A 16,481-nucleotide genomic window follows, 5' to 3' on the forward strand; every position below is an offset into this window, starting at 1 on the left:
TAGATGATTGTCCAAAATCTCCTAGTGAGGTGGAGGACATGAGTAGAATACCTTATGCTAGTGCAGTTGGCAGTCTTATGTATGCTATGGTCTGTACTAGACCAGACATTGCCCAAGCAGTGGGAGTCCTGAGTCGGTTTATGGCTAACCCTGGACGGGTACATTGGGATGCAGTTAAGCGAGTATTCAGATATTTGAGGGGTACATCAAATTACTCCATATGTTACCATGGTAACTCTTTTGGATCTCCGCATTCAGTTTGTATTCATGGGTTTGTGGATTCAGATTGGGCAGGTGATATTAACAGCAAGAGATCCACCAGTGCTTATGTGTTCACTATGTTTGGTGGTGCCATCAGTTGGATGAGTAAGCGACAACCTGTGGTTGCTTTGTCCACTACAGAAGCTGAGTACATGGCTGCTACTCATGCTTGTAAGGAAGCCATTTGGCTTAGGAGATTGTGTTCTGATCTTGGTGTTGATGCAGAATAGATTACTATTTGGTGTGACAGTCAGAGCGCTATTTGCCTTGCAAAGAATCCAACTTTCCATGCTAGAATGAAGCACATTGATGTGCAGTTTCACTTTGTGAGAGATATGGTGGAAGATGGAAAGGTAAATTTGGAGAAGGTAGATACTATGAGGAATGTTGCAGATGCATTAACGAAACCAGTGGGCACTGCGAAGTTCAGATGGTGTTTGGAGTCTATGGGCCTTTTGGCCTATAGCGGTTAGTTCGTGTTATGATCCTATTGCTCTTACAAGGTGTTTGACAAGTGGGAGAATGTTAGGAATAAGGTGTCTCAACCTTGGATAATTCCTATTCTTATTATTTGTTTTGTAAAATGTATTTCATGCAAATAATGTAATTAAGTGTGAGTGTACATGTCTAGTTGGCATGTTGATATGTCACTCCACTTGATGTGTCGGCATCTTGAATTGTGTGTAAGGAGATCATGGCTGAAACGGTTATGACGGATTCCTATGACACGTAAGAGCTATTTATAAGAGATTTCAATGACAGGTGAAGACATGCAAGACATGTGGCAACTGATAAAGCTGAGTACTGTACACTCTTCCTCAATTGTGGGTTCCTATTTTCTCGGAGAATGGTAAAACCCTAATACGGCTATCTTTGGAAGTTGCCCTAAAAAAAGGATAGCGCATAAAGTGTTTTTTTGAAGGGTCACAGACTGTGATACGAAAAGAGTGTATTGTTGGTATGATATCATGCTACTGGATTTTGTCTTGAAGTATTGATTGTCTCCTGAAAGAACTTGCATTGCAAGTGTGTTGTAACCTTTGTGTTGAAGATAATACATTGTGCAGGTTTTGGAGTGCTGGGGTTTTTTACCGAAAGGTTTTCCCTAGGGTAAATCATTGTGTCATTCTCTATTTTCTGTATGCATGGTATATGGCTGCAATATCTTTATTAAAGTAGTTAATCAATCTGAAACTGTAAGGATTTAAAAGAATTTGGACAATACTTTCCTCTAGAGATTAGTCTAGGAAGTTGTTTCCGCACCTGAGATTCCTTTCATCTTCTAGTTAAAGACATATTCAACATTTTAATTCATTGTAAATCTTGTAAAGAGGGAGCTGTACCTCTCAATTCAGAGAAAGATTATCAATTCAATGATAATATATCCAATTGTTGGTGCTCTTTGTCCTTTATCCCGGGCATTTGGAATTAGTATGTGTATGTATTTGTTGAAGGACAAATCTGTTCACTAACAAATTTTTGGTGACTCTGCTCAGGAATCAGAATCAAAGATCAGTGCATTTTGTTTCCTTAGTTTTTAAGATTTATCTATGTGTGTGCAGGATTGGCGACTCTCTTAAATCATCATGCTAAATCAAAAGATTGCAAAAATGGGGAAAAGACCAAATCCCACCATCTTGGAAATTTTTGAGATGGATGATAAAGTGTTGCATGACTTTTGGGATCACTGCAAAGAAAGTATCATTGAAGCTGTAAAAACAAAGAAAAGTATGGAAGATGGCCATGTATCTGCACTTTTATGGATGAGCCTATGCACTCTATTTCACAAGTTGAAAGAGCTGGAAGAAAGAACAAATTTGCTGCAAGCACATGAAGAGAGAATATCACAACTTAAAGAGGAATTAAGAGTTGATGATGAAGATGCTCCAGCAATTCCATTTTCTTTTCATTCCTGCAACTTTCCAATCTTGAGTGAGCAAGAAACCCAAGGAGTAACGATTCAGCCTCATGAAGGTTTAATATATGATAAAGACAACATTGGAGGACTTGTGAGCTTGAATGATAAAGATTCGTTGAAATCTCTTTCCTCTCCAGAAGTAGAAAGTTTCAGTTTTCAAATTATTGAAAATCAGCTTATCCCAGCAAGTTTTAAAGAAGAAAGTTTTTAGATCAACACACAGCCAGAATATGCAGCCTTCAATTTTATAGAAGAAGATGGTAAGAAGGATTCTTTGCAAGATTTTAATGAATCTATTATGGAGTCATTTCACTTTGAAGATGCAATGATATTGCTTGAAGATTTATCTAGTGAGGCTTGTGTTAGAAATAAAATAAAATCTTGCTCTATTGATTATTTTTCTAAAAATGTGAAAGAAAAAGAAGCTTTTGAAAATAATCTAGAGCAAGAAAGCAGCCAAGTTGTTAAAGTGTTGCAGTTTTTTCAGAATTTTTGGAGGTTTTGAAAGACATTTCTTTCTGTGATAAGGAAGTCATATGTCAGTTTTTGTCATCCATTGAAGGAGAAGACTCTTTTACAGTAAGCTCAGGTATTGATGCATTTCATGCTTTGGCTGTGGATAGGGAGTTTTCAGATTTGATTGCAGTTAAGAAGGATGAAGTTTTTTCAGCTAGTGTAGATCCTATGCTTGATGAAGTCTTTCTTTATTCCAAGCTCGGTATAAATGCTGAAATTCCTTTGAAGGGTGGTGATTTTAATAGTAGAAATTCTAAAGATGATGTAGTCATTCCTGCAAAAATTTATGACTGCTATTATTTGCAATAAGAAATAGAAAGATGCTTGAATAGTACCATGCAGACAATTCAAGAAAATTTAGAAATTTAAGATGAAAGGTGGTTTTTAGAAGATGAGCATATATAAAGGTTTTTCTTGCACATTATTAATCTGAGAGTTAACAGTGAAGCAATTTCTAGAGAGTCATTGTTCTTTGCCACATTTCATGGCCACAATTCATTGCGGAGGATGGGCTCATATTTTTCCCAGCGAATTAATGGTTTTGCATGAGTAGCTTAGAGTTTGTCTTTGGTAAAGGGATTCCCCACATATGTACATACTTGCAAATAAATTTTTGGTTTTCCATAGGATTTAATGGTTTTGGCTTGTTAGTTTTCAGATCTTGCCATGTTTCCTTCTCTGCAAGCAGCTCCCTATGCTCCGTTTCTCTTTGACTCTGCTGCCCAATGGATGATACACACTGATCTCTCCCAGAAACATTTTGGATTCTTCTAGTTCTTTACAGTCCTTGTCCCCAATCAGAGCCAATTTTAGCCCTATATTTTTGCTTGTTCCTAAAGCCTCATGATTAGCTAAAAATCAGCTATTTTTAATGTTTTAATACTGATGTTTTTGTGGCCAAACTGCATATCAGCTGAGAGATTTTAATTCTTTAATATTCAAGTTACCCATATGTCCAAATAATTAAATCTCAATTGTTATGTTTCATATACCAAAATTATTTTTGGGTTATGCTCTACTTGGCTCATTTATTCTATGGTTAAAATTTCACAAGAAACGGAGTTTTCAGTAAAAATTTATACAAGTTTTTCTATGGCAGCCCAAACTAACAATTATCATTGAACTTGAACCTTCAACCTCCTTAGGTTCAAGGAGTTCAAAAAGTTCAAAAGGTTGCAAAACTTCAAAGTTCAAATTTTGGGTTCATTGTAATTTTTGGTCTTTGAACTTGAACTTTGAACCTTTTTTAGTTCAAGCCCACAGGTTCAAGCTTGCAGGTTCAAAATGTTCAAAGTCCAAATTTCGAGCTTTGTAATTTTTGGTCAATGAACTTGAACCATTGAACCAATTTGGTTCAGGTTCAAGGTTCAATGCGCAGGAAAATTTAAAGTGAAAAATCATTGCATTATATTGTGGGTGCAGTTTATGTTTTTGAACCATTTGCTTGAACCTCGCAGGTTCAAGGTTCAAAAGGTTCAAGCAGCTCAAAAAAGTTCAAAAGGTTCAAGGTTCAAATTCAGAGTTTAGAGATTCATCAGATGCAGGTTCAGAGTGTGTGAGTTCAAAATTTCAGCAATTTTAATAATCCAATAATATTGGCATGTCTAATGTTTGTAATTTTTAATGTAATCTGTAACAACGAATTTTCTGAGACAGAAAAATCAGTCTCGGTGCAGGGGCCATAACTATTCATTGAACAGTCGGATCGTGTTGAAATTTTAATATGTTTTAGAAAACCTAGTTTTTTAAATTCTCACTAGAGCGATCAAAAAAATATTATCTCAATCAAAAGTTATTTATATCTGAGTACGGGTATATAATAATTTTGAGATAAAAGATTTGCAGATTTTTAAAAAAAAGTTATCACGGAGAGGATAAAAGATAAAAGGAAAAAAAAGGTTAATTATTAATCTTTTCAAGATTCAGTTACAGAAGGAGATGATGATTATTTAAGGAAAATTTTTTCAGAAAAGATGGGTTCTTCTTCTTCTTCTTCTTTTGGGGAGGAGTGGGTGTACTATAGAAAAAGGGAGAAATTTTCAAATTTCTTATTGTAAGAGGGGAAGCAGTTTTCATGAGTTATTATTTTGTTTGTTGTAGGGAATTTGGGTCTGTGTATTCCAAATTGTATTGAGAAATAATGAAATGCAGATTTTGCCTATGTGTAATCTTGTGCATTCTTTTGATTATAGATTCTTGGTGCTTTATAATCTTCTTAATACTCACTCCATTATGGCTAACAGATATATTGTATCTTCAAATCTGTGCATTTGAATGTGAATAGAAATTCTCTGTTGGGATAAAAATTCATTTATGTAGCATTTGGTGCTTCCTCGGTCATTTTACTTTAAGAAGTTTGTGAATTAATTTAATGAGTGGGTCTTTTGTTGATTTTGCACGGATGTTCTGATCCCCATTGTCCTATGAGACATGAGAGAGACACGATCAGATCTATGTATGTGGGAAGATCAAATAGATGGTCTATGTGCTATTTATTTGTTTCTCTCTTTGTTATTTAAATTCTTAATCACATTCATGCCATGTTGATGGATGAGTGTTAATGTGCCTTCGTGTCTTCTAGTTAAAGACATATTCAACATTTTAATTCATTGTAAATATTGTAAAGAGGGAGTTGTACCTCTCAATTCAGAGAAAGATTATCAATTGAATGATAATCCATCCAACTGTTGGTGCTCTTTGTCCTTTATCCCGGGCATTTGGAATTAGTATGTGTATGTATTTGTTAAAGGACAAATCTATTCAGTAACAAATTTTTGGCGACTCTGCTGGGGAATCAGAATCAAAGATCAGTGCATTTTGTTTCCTCAGTTTTTAAGATTTATCTCTGTGTGTGCAGGATTGGCGACTCTCTTAAATCATCATGCTAAATCAAAAGATTGCAAAAATGGGGAAAAGACCAAATCCCACAATCTTGGAAATTCTTGAGATGGATGATAAAGTGTTGCATGACTTTTGGGATCGCTGCAAAGAAAGTATCACTGAAGTTGTACAAACAAAGAAAAGTATTGAAGATGACCATGTATCTACACTTTTATGGATGAGCCTATGCACTCTATTTCACAAGTTGAAAGAGCTGGAAGAAAGAACAAATTTGCTACAAGAACATGAAGAGAGAATATCACAACTTAAAGAGGAATTAAGAGTTGATGATGAAGATGCTCCAGCTATTCCATTTTCTTTTCATTCTTGCAACTTTTCAATCTTGAGTGAGCAAGAAACCCAAGGAGTAACGATTCAGCCTCATGAAGATTTAATAAATGATCAAGACAACATTGGAGGACGTGTGAGCTTGAATGATAAAGATTTGTTGAAATATTTTTCCTCTCCAGAAGTAAAAAGTTTCAGTTTTGAAATTAATGAAAATCAGCTTATCCCAGCAAGTTTTAAAGAAGAAAGTTTTCAGATCAACACACAGCCAAAATATGCAGCCTTCAATTTTATAGAAGAACATGGTAAGAATGATTCTTTGCAAGATTTTAATGAATCTATTATGGAGTCATTTCACTTTGAAGATGCAATGATATTTCTTGAAGATTTATCTAGTGAGGCTTGTGTTAGAAATAAAATAAAATCTTGCTTTGTTGATTATTTTTCTGAAAATGTGAAAGAAAAAGAAGCTTTTGAAAATAATCTAGAGCAAGAAAGAAGCCAAGTTGTTAAAGTGTTGCAGTTTTCAAAATTTTTGGAGGTTTTGAAAGACATTTCTTTCTGTGATAAGGAAGTCATATGTCAGTTTTTGTCATGCATTGAAGGAGAAGACTCTTTTACAGTAAGCTCGGGTATTGATGCATTTCATGCTTTGGCTGTGGATAGGGAGTTTTCAGATTTGATTGCAGTTAAGAAGGATGAATTTTTTTCAGCCAGTGTAGATCCTATGCTTGATGAAGTCTTTCTTTATTCCAAGCTCGGTATAAATGCTGAAATTTCTTTTAAGGGTGGTGATTTTAATAGTAGAAATTCTAAAGATGATGCAGTCATTCCTGCAAAAATTTATGACTGTTATTATTTGCAATCAAAAATAGAAAGATGCTTGAATAGTACCAAGCAGGCAGTCCAAGAAAATTTAGAAATTTATGATGAAAGGTGGTTTTTAGAAGATGAGCATATATATAGATTTTTCTTGCACATTATTAATCTGAGAGTTAACAGTGAAGCAATTGCCAGAGAGTCATTGTCCTTTGCCACATTTCATGGCCACAATTCATTGCGGAGAAAGGGCTCATATTTTTCCTAGCCAATTAACGGTTTTGCATGAGTAGCTTAGAGTTTGTCTGTGGTAAAGGGATTCCCCACCCATGTACATGCTTGCAAATAAATTTTTGGTTTGCCATAGGATTTAATGGTTTTGGCTTGTTAGTTTTCAGTTCTTGCCATGTTCCCCTCTCTGCAAGCAGCTCCCTATGCTCCATTTCTCTTTGACTCTGCTACCCAATGGATGATACACACTGATCTCTCCCAAAGACATTTTGGATTCTCCTAGTTCTTTATAGTCCTGGTCCCCAATCAGAGCCAATGTTAGCCCTATATTTTTGCTTGTTCCTAAAGCCTCACGATTAGCTAAAAATCAGCTATTTTTAATGTTTTAATGCTAAAGTTTTTGTGGCCAAACTCCATATCAGCTGAGAGATTTTAATTCTTTAATATTCGAGTTACCCATATGTCCAAATAATTAAATCTCAATTGTTATGTTTCATATGCCAAATTTTTTTTTGGGTTATGCTCTACTTGGCTCATTTATTCTATGGTTAAAATTTCACAAGAAACAGAGTTTTCTGTAAAAATTTATGCAAGTTTTTCTATGGCAGCCCAAACTAACAATTATCATTGAACTTGAACCTTGAACCTCCTTAGGTTCAAGCAGTTTAAAAAGTTCAAAAGGTTGAAAAACTTCAAAGTTCAAATTTTGGGTTCATTGTAATTTCTGGTCTTTGAACTTGAACTTTGAACCTTTTTTGGTTCAAGCCCACAGGTTCAAGCTTGTAGGTTCAAAATGTTCAAAGTTCAAATTTTGAACTTTGTAATTTTCGGTCATTGAACTTGAACCATTCAACCAATTTGGTTCAGGTTCAAGGTTCATCGCGGAGGAAAATGGAAAGAGAAAATTCAATGCATTATATTGTGGGTGCAGTTTATGTTTTTGAACCATTTGCTTGAACCTCACAGGTTCAAGGTTCAAAAGGTTCAAGTAGCTCAAAAAAGTTCAAAAGGTTCAAGGTTCGATTTCAGAGGTTCAAATTCAGAGTTTAGAGATTCATCAGATGCAGGTTCAGAGTGTGTGAGTTCAAAATTTCAGCAATTTTAATAATCCAATAACATTGGCATGTCTAATGTTTGTAATTTTTAATGTAATCTGTAACAACAAATTTTCTGAGACAGAAAAATCAGTCTTGGTACAGGGGCCATAACTATTAATTGAACTGTCGGATCATGCTGAAATTTTAATATGTTTTAGAAAACCTAGTTTTCTAAAATCTTGCTGGAGCGATTGAAAAAATATTATCTCAGTCAAAAGTTATTTATATCTGAGTACAGGTATATCATAATTTTGAGATAAAAGATTCACAGATTTTTTAAAAAAAGTTATCACGGAGAGGATAAAGGATAAAAGGAAAAAAAAGATTAATTATTAATCTTTTAAAGATTCAGTTACAGAAGGAGATGATGATTATTTAAGGAAATTTTTTTCAGAAAAGATGGGTTCTTCTTCTTCTTCTTCTTTTGGGGAGGAGTGGGTGTGCTACAGAAAAAGGGAGAAATTTTCAAGTTTCTAATTGTAAGAGAGGAAGTAGTTTTCATAAGTTATTATTTTGTTTGTTGTAGGGAATTTGGGTCTGTGTATACCAAATTGTATTGAGAAATAATGAAATGTAGATTTTGCCTCTATGTAATCTTGTGCATTCTTTTGATTATAGATTCTTGGTGCTTTATAATCTTCTTAATACTCGCTCCATTATGGCGAACAGATAAATTGTATTTTCAAATCTGTGCATTTCAATGTGAATAGAAAATCCCTGTTGGGATAAATATTCATTTGTGCAGCATTTGGTGCTTCCTCGGTAAATTTACTTTCAGAAGTTTGTGAATTAATTTAATGAGTGGGTCTTTTGTTGATTTTGCACGGATGTTCTGATCCCCCTTGTCCTATGAGACATGAGAGAGACTCGATCAGATCTATGTATGTGGGAAGATCAAATAGATGGTCTGTGTGCTATTTATTTGTTTCTCTCTTTGTTATTTAAATTCTAAATCACATTCATGCCATGTTGATGGATGAGTGTTAACTTGCCTTCGTGTCTTCTAGTTAAAGACATATTCAACATTTTAATTCATTGTAAATCTTGTAAAGAGGGAGTTGTACCTCTCAATTCAGAGAAAGATTATCAATTCAATTATAATCTATTGAACTATTGGTGCTCTTTGTCCTTTATCCCGAGCATTTGGAGTTAGTATGTGTATGTATTTGTTGAAGGACAAATCTGTTCACTAACAGATTTTTGGTGACTCTGCTCGGGAATCAGAATCAAAGATCAGTGCATTTTGTTTCCTCAGTTTTTTAGATTTATCTCTGTGTGTGCAGGATTGGCGACTCTCTTAAATCATCATGCTAAATCAAAAGATTGCAAAAATGGGGAAAAGACCAAATCCCACCATCTTGGAAATTCTTGAGATGGATGATAAAGTGTTGGATGACTTTTGGGATCATTGCAAAGAAAGTATCACTGAAGCTGTAAAAATAAAGAAAAGTATGGAAGATGACCATGTATCTGCACTTTTATGGATGACCCTATGCACTCTGTTTCACAAGTTGAAAGAGCTAGAAGAAAGAACAAATTTGTTGCAAGCACATGGAGAGAGAATATCACAACTTAAAGAGGAATTAAGAGTTGATGATGAAGATGCTCTAGCTATTCCATTTTCTTTTCATTCTTGCAACTTTCCAATCTTGAGTGAGCAAGAAACCCAAGGAGTAACGATTCAGCCTCATGAAGATTTAATAAATGATCAAGACAACATTGGAGGACTTGTGAGCTCGAATGATAAAGATTCGTTGAAATCTTTTTCCTCTCCAGAAGTAGAAAGTTTCAGTTTTCAAATTATTGAAAATCAGCTTATCCCAGCAAGTTTTAAAGAAGAAAGTTTTCAGATCAACACACAGCCAAAATATGCAGCCTTCAATTTTATAGAAGAAGATGGTAAGAATGATTCTTTGCAAGATTTTAATGAATCTATTCTGGAGTCATTTCACTTTGAAGATGCAATGATATTGCTTGAAGATTTATCTAGTGAGGCTTGTGTTAGAAATAAAATAAAATCTTGCTCTGTTGATTATTTTTCTAAAAATGTGAAAGAAAAAGAAGCTTTTGAAAATAATCTAGAGCAAGAAGGAAGCCAAGTTGTTAAAGTGTTGCAGTTTTCAAAATTTTTGGAGGTTTTGAAAGAAATTTCTTTCTGTGATAAGGAAGTCATATGTCAGTTTTTGTCATCCATTGAAGGAGAAGACTCTTTTACAGTAAGCGTGGGTATTGATGCATTTCATGCTTTGGCTGTGGATAGGGAGTTTTCAGATTTGATTGTAGTTAAGAAGGATGAAGTTTTTTCAGCCAGTGTAGATCCAATGCTTGGTGAAGTCTTTCTTTATTCCAAGCTTGGTATAAATGTTGAAATTCCTTTTAAGGGTGGTGATTTTAATAGTAGAAATTCTAAAGATGATGCAGTCATTCCTGCAAAAATTTATGACTGTTATTATTTGCAATCAGAAATAGAAAGATGCTTGAATAGTACCATGTAGGGAGTTCAAGAAAATTTAGAAGTTTGTGATGAAAGGTGGTTTTTAGAAGATGAGCAAATATACAGGGTTTTTTTGTGCATTATTAATCTGAGAGTTAACAGTGAAGCAATTGCCAGAGAGTCATTGTCCTTTGCCACATTTCATGGCCACAATTCATTGCAGAGGAAGGGCTCATATTTTTCCCAGCCAGTTAATGGTTTTGCATTAGTAGCTTAGAGTTTTCCTGTGGTAAAGGGATTCCCCACCCATGTACATACTTGCAAATAAATTTTTGGTTTGCCGTAGGATTTAATGGGTTTGGCTGTTTAGTTTTCAGTTCTTGCCATGTTCCCCTCTCTGCAAGCAGCTCCCCATGCTCCATTTCTCTTTGACTCTGTTGCCCAATGGATGATACGTACTGATCTCTCCCAGAGACATTTTGGATTCTCCTAGTTCTTTATAGTCCTGGTCCCCAATCAGAGCCAATGTTAGCCCTATATTTTTTCTTGTTCCTAAAGCCTCATGATTAGCTAAAAATCGGCTATTTTTAATGTTTTAATGCTGAAGTTTTTGTGGCCAAACTCCATATCAGCTGTGAGATTTGAATTCTTTAATATTTGAGTTACCCATATGTCCAAATAATTAAATCTCAAGTGTTATGTTTCATATGCCAAAATTATTTCTAGGTTATGCTCTACTTGGCTCATTTATTCTACGGTTAAAATTTCACAAGAAATGGAGTTTTCAATAAAAAAGTTATACAAGTTTTTTTATGGCAGCCCAAAGTAACAATTATCATTGAACTTGAACCTTGAACCTCCTTAGGTTCAAGCAGTTCAAAAATTTCAAAAGGTTCAAAAACTTCAAAGTTCAAATTTTGGGTTCATTGTAATTTTTGGTCTTTTAACTTGAACTTTGAACCTGTTTTGGTTCAAGCCCACAGGTTCAAGCTTGTAGGTTCAAAATGTTCAAAGTTCAAATTTTGAGCTTTGTAATTTTCGGTCATTGAACTTGAACCATTGAACCATTTTGGTTCAGGTTCAAGGTTCAACACGCGGGAAAATGGAAAGAGAAAAATCAATGCATTATACTGTGGGTCCAGTTTGTGTTTTTGAATCATTTGCTTGAACCTCGTAGGTTCAAGGTTCAAAGTTGAAGGTTCAAAAGGTTCAAGGTTCAATTTCAGAGGTTCAAATTCAGAGTTCAGATATTCATCAGATGCAGGTTCAGAGTGTGTGAGTTCAAAATTTCAGCAATTTAAATAATCCATTAACATTGGCATGTCTAATGTTTGTAATTTTTAATGTAATCTGTAACAATGAATTTTCTGAGACAGAAAAATCAGTCTCAGTGCAAGGGCCATAACTATTCATTGAACTGTCGGATCGTGTTAAAATTTTAATATGTTTTAGAAAACCTAGTTTTCTAAATTCTTATTGGAGCGATCAAAAAAATATTATCTCAATCAAAAGTTATTTATATCTAAGTTCGGGTATATAATAATTTTGAGATAAAAGATTTGCAGATTTGAAAAAAAAAAGTTATCACAGAGAGGATAAAGGATAAAAGGAAAAAATAAATTAATTATTAATCTTTTCAAGATTCAGTTACGGAAGGAGATGACGATTATTTAAGGAATGTTTTTCTAGAAAAGATGGGTTCTTCTTCTTCTTCTTCTTCTTCTTCTTTTGGGGAGGAGTGGGTGTGCTACAGAAAAAGGGAGAAATTTTCAAATTTCTGATTGTAAGAGGGGAAGTAGTTTTCATGAGTTATTATTTTGTTTGTTGTAGGGAACTTGGGTCTGTGTATTCCAAATTGTATTGAGAAATAAAGAAATGCAGATTTTGCCTGTGTGTAATCTTGTGCATTCTTTTGATTATAGATTCTTGGTGCTTTATAATCTTCTTAATACTCACTCCATTATGGTGAACAGATAAATTGTATTTTCAAATCTATGCATTTGAATATGAATAGAAAATCTCTGTTGGGATAAATATTCATTTATGCAGCATTTGGTGCTTCCTCGGTCATTTTACTTTCAGAAGTTTGTGAATTAATTTAATGAGTGGGTCTTTTGTTGATTTTGCACGAATGTTTTGATCCCCGTTGTCCTATGAAACATGAGGGAGACTCGATCAGATCTGTGTATGTGGGAAGATCAAATAGATGGTCTGTGTGCTATTTATTTGTTTCTCTCTTTGTTATTTAAATTCTAAATCACATTCATGCCATGTTGATGGATGAGTGTTAACGTGCCTTCGTGTCTTCTAGTTAAAGACATATTCAACATTTTAATTCATTGTAAATCTTGTAAAGAGGGAGTTGTACCTCTCAATTCAGAGGAAGATTATCAATTCAATGATAATCTATCCAACTGTTGGTGCTCTTTGTCCTTTATCCCGGGCATTTGGAGTTAGTATGTGTATGTATTTGTTGAAGGACAAATATGTTCACTAACAGAGTATTAACTTGTTCTTTTGTTTGTGTTTCCTAATGTTTCCTTCTTTATACCTTGTCATGTTATCATTTGGGTGTACCTTCTTTGTTCCCTATTATGTCTTACGTTGAAGGACTCCCCCTTCTTCCAAACTATTATTTATCCCATTTGATAGATTGATAGTGCGGACTAGCAACAAATGGGCTATGATGAGTAAAAAGAGTGCATGACCTTAGTAGGAAAGAGGCTAAACATAAATGTAAATAAAAAACTGACAAATATACCTCAATTTTGAAATGCTTGGCATGAACTTCCATACAAGCCTTAATGTTTCTAGATCATGTTAGTGTATGCTTTCATCAAGGAAAAACATAATGTAGTTGATCATAACTAATGTAACAAAGTTTTATCTTTGAATATGTTGTTCCTTGATTATAGATCTATGCTCAATTGATTTGAATTCCTTGATTGAAAAATTGGTAGATGTGGTTGGAGTTGATAGGGGTTTGAAATGAGAAATATACTTGTATCTATATGCAACTTGCACCTTTTCAAATTGAATTTTTGGAAAATTCCAAATTTGGAGAGGAAATTCCTACTATTTGTGAATCCAACATTCATATTTCAAATTTTAGGTCCAATTTCCATGAATAAGGGCTCCCAACACCCTAGTCCTAGAAAATTGAGCCAAGAGGAACATCATGAATAAGGGAATGAACCAAATTCATAGAAACATTCTCAAACCTAAGTACAATTAGGTATAAATAAGGCACAACCACTAAAGTGAGTCCAAACCTAGTGTATATTTATAAAGAGATACAACTTATGGTGCAATATTTAGCCCCCTCTTAGCAAGAGTATGAAATTATGCTCATGTAATCTTGGGAAAATATGGAGAAACCAAATATTCTTTCACCAAGATATTGAAGAGTCAAGATGACTACAAGTTTGGAAAGGTGGTAGCTCCCAAGACTTATGATATTGTCAATCTACAATATTGAGATAAAAGGGAAGTACAAAGTGAGTAATATGAGTAACATTGGTTACACACATGGAGCATGAAAAACACAAAGTTATGACATTTAGAACTAGTAAGATTCATATTTTCTCACTAGGAACTATATCAAAAAGACAAGGCATAGATCTAGGACTAGTAAGATCCTTATATAGTTACTAGGAGTCATGTCAGAGACACATAAAAGCATGATACCCAAGCTAGTAAGATCCTCTAATACTTAGTCATAGATCACATTCTAACAACAAATAGAAGGTCATAGATTGGTAACCTAACTAGTCCATGAGTAGTAGCTCAAAATGTTATAAAAGATAGGTTAGGTTCGGAGCCCCAAGAACCTATAATGTGTCTTATAATGGGTGTTGAAAATAATCTACACTCAAGCCAACAATGGAATTGTAAGAAAGGGGGTAGTATCTCAATAGTAGAGAAATTTATTAACAAATAGAAGGCCTTAAGTTAGATTCCTAGCTATTTTATGAGTATTAGATTAAAATTTTCATGCATAAATAACATCTACTCCCACCTCTACCATAGATCTAACTTCCACCATTTCTCCTTCCACAACCTCTAGTCACCTTCATGTACCAAAGCCACTAGTGCCACACCTTTAGTACCTACATCCTCCACTTATCATCCACCATATGGTGTATTTATCAAATTTATTTCTTCTACATGTAAAAGCCATATGCACAAGATGGAATGACAATTGGTAGATGTAAAATCCATATTCCACAACCTTTGATAATATCCTTTCTGCCAGTGCCAAAATGTGAGGTTTGTAACAGGATGTGACATCCATCAAAGCATAATAGAGAGGAGATTTCTAACAAGATGGAAGATAAAACAGTGTAGGAAAGAATTGATTAAAAATAAATACAAGATTGCAGTTTATAGAGATTAGTAAAAGGGGCAATGAAAAAACATAACACTACTTTGGAAGGCTGCAGAGATGGTGCGTGGCACAAAATAGAGACAGGCTATGTAAGAAAAAAGAATAGAAAATATGAAAGTTTGAGCCATAGAGTAGGGTATTATATCCATCAAAGTGTAAAGGCTTTTGAAACTCTACCATAAATATAATTACCATGTGTTTAATCAAATCAATAACTATCTAAAAAATTGAAACACTAGGGAGAGACACTAAATGTGAAGAGGATTGATGTGCATGGATATTGTTAATTGCATATTTGAATAAATATTTTATTGTAATATTTATGTCAATTTAATTTGTGTGCAAGTTTTACCCTCTTTGGAAGCTACCATACCATTCAAATATTCATGTATTGGGACCTAATTGTGAAAGTTTGAGGTCCATTGGGAAAAAAATATCATTTTGCCATGACAACTTTTGCATTTCTTGTAGAAACTTATTAAAAGTATGGTTGGAAAGTTATTTTATGGTGTTTTTAGGTTTTAACCCACTTGGATGGGAATAAATAGGTCTTTGGCATGCCATCCAAGATTTCTTCTTAATGAAATTAGGGGTTTCTATGCATTTTTTGACGTTTCGATTTGATTCTCTTCATTTTTCATTGTGAAAATAATCATAATTTGATGGGAAGTCAATTGGATGTGGTAGAGAAGTTAGTTAACTTCATTTTATATTTTTGTGGCATTCAATTTCATTGTGTTTTACAGAAGATATCATAGTTTTTCCAAAAAATGTCAAAACCCTGCCTAGTGTTTATGGAGAGGAGTAAATAATGTATAGTTTTGTCTCCTGTGCATGTAAATTCACCCAAATGTGCTGGAAGACCTATGTTTGTGCTATGTATCATATTATGTTGTGTGTAGGGCTCCAAATTAGATTTGGTATGTGTTTGGGCATGAGGACAGTCTGATATCTCTATGTACTATACAGTAAAAGGCAGTAAGAGTGAAGAATTTCGTGGGAAGACCAAGTGATTGGTATTTTGAAGTGGTTGATGATGGGGAGAGTGGTGAGGGGACCCTATGCAAACTTAAAAAGGGTTTGTGGATTAAAAACAAATGAAATAGATTAAATTTCTATGACTATCCTAAGGGTATTAATTGTCACAGTCATACTTTTACTAGTGATATTGTTTTTGTTTTGACAAAGTTGTGTTTGTAAACCCAAGTGTGGACATGTAATAGAGTCATGAGATGTCTTAATACTACATCAATACTTAACAACAACTTGAGAAGTTGATCCACCAACTATGTTTTCTTTGTGGAAGCCCATTTTGTACTTTCCATGAAGAAGATGGGACATGGTGATTCAAATCGATTATTGGGTCCTAATCAAGACCACTATCAATAACAAGTATTTTGATCCCTCAAATTGCGGACCTCTTGAACTAGCTCCGAGGAGATGAATTTTTCAACAACATTGATTTGAAATTAGGGAACCATCAATTCTTTGTTGAGCTAATTAACATTTGGAAGACTTTCTTTGAGTCCAAGAAGGGCTTGTTTGAGTGGTTATTGATGCCCTTTGGCATAATCACTATGACAATAATTCACTCAATTGAAATAGAAGTTTTGTTCAATACCACTCTTTGTTTTGTCTGGTTTGTAGCAA

The sequence above is a fragment of the Cryptomeria japonica genome, chromosome 1 (genome assembly GCF_030272615.1).
Source record: "Cryptomeria japonica chromosome 1, Sugi_1.0, whole genome shotgun sequence".
NCBI lineage: Eukaryota > Viridiplantae > Streptophyta > Pinopsida > Cupressales > Cupressaceae > Cryptomeria > Cryptomeria japonica.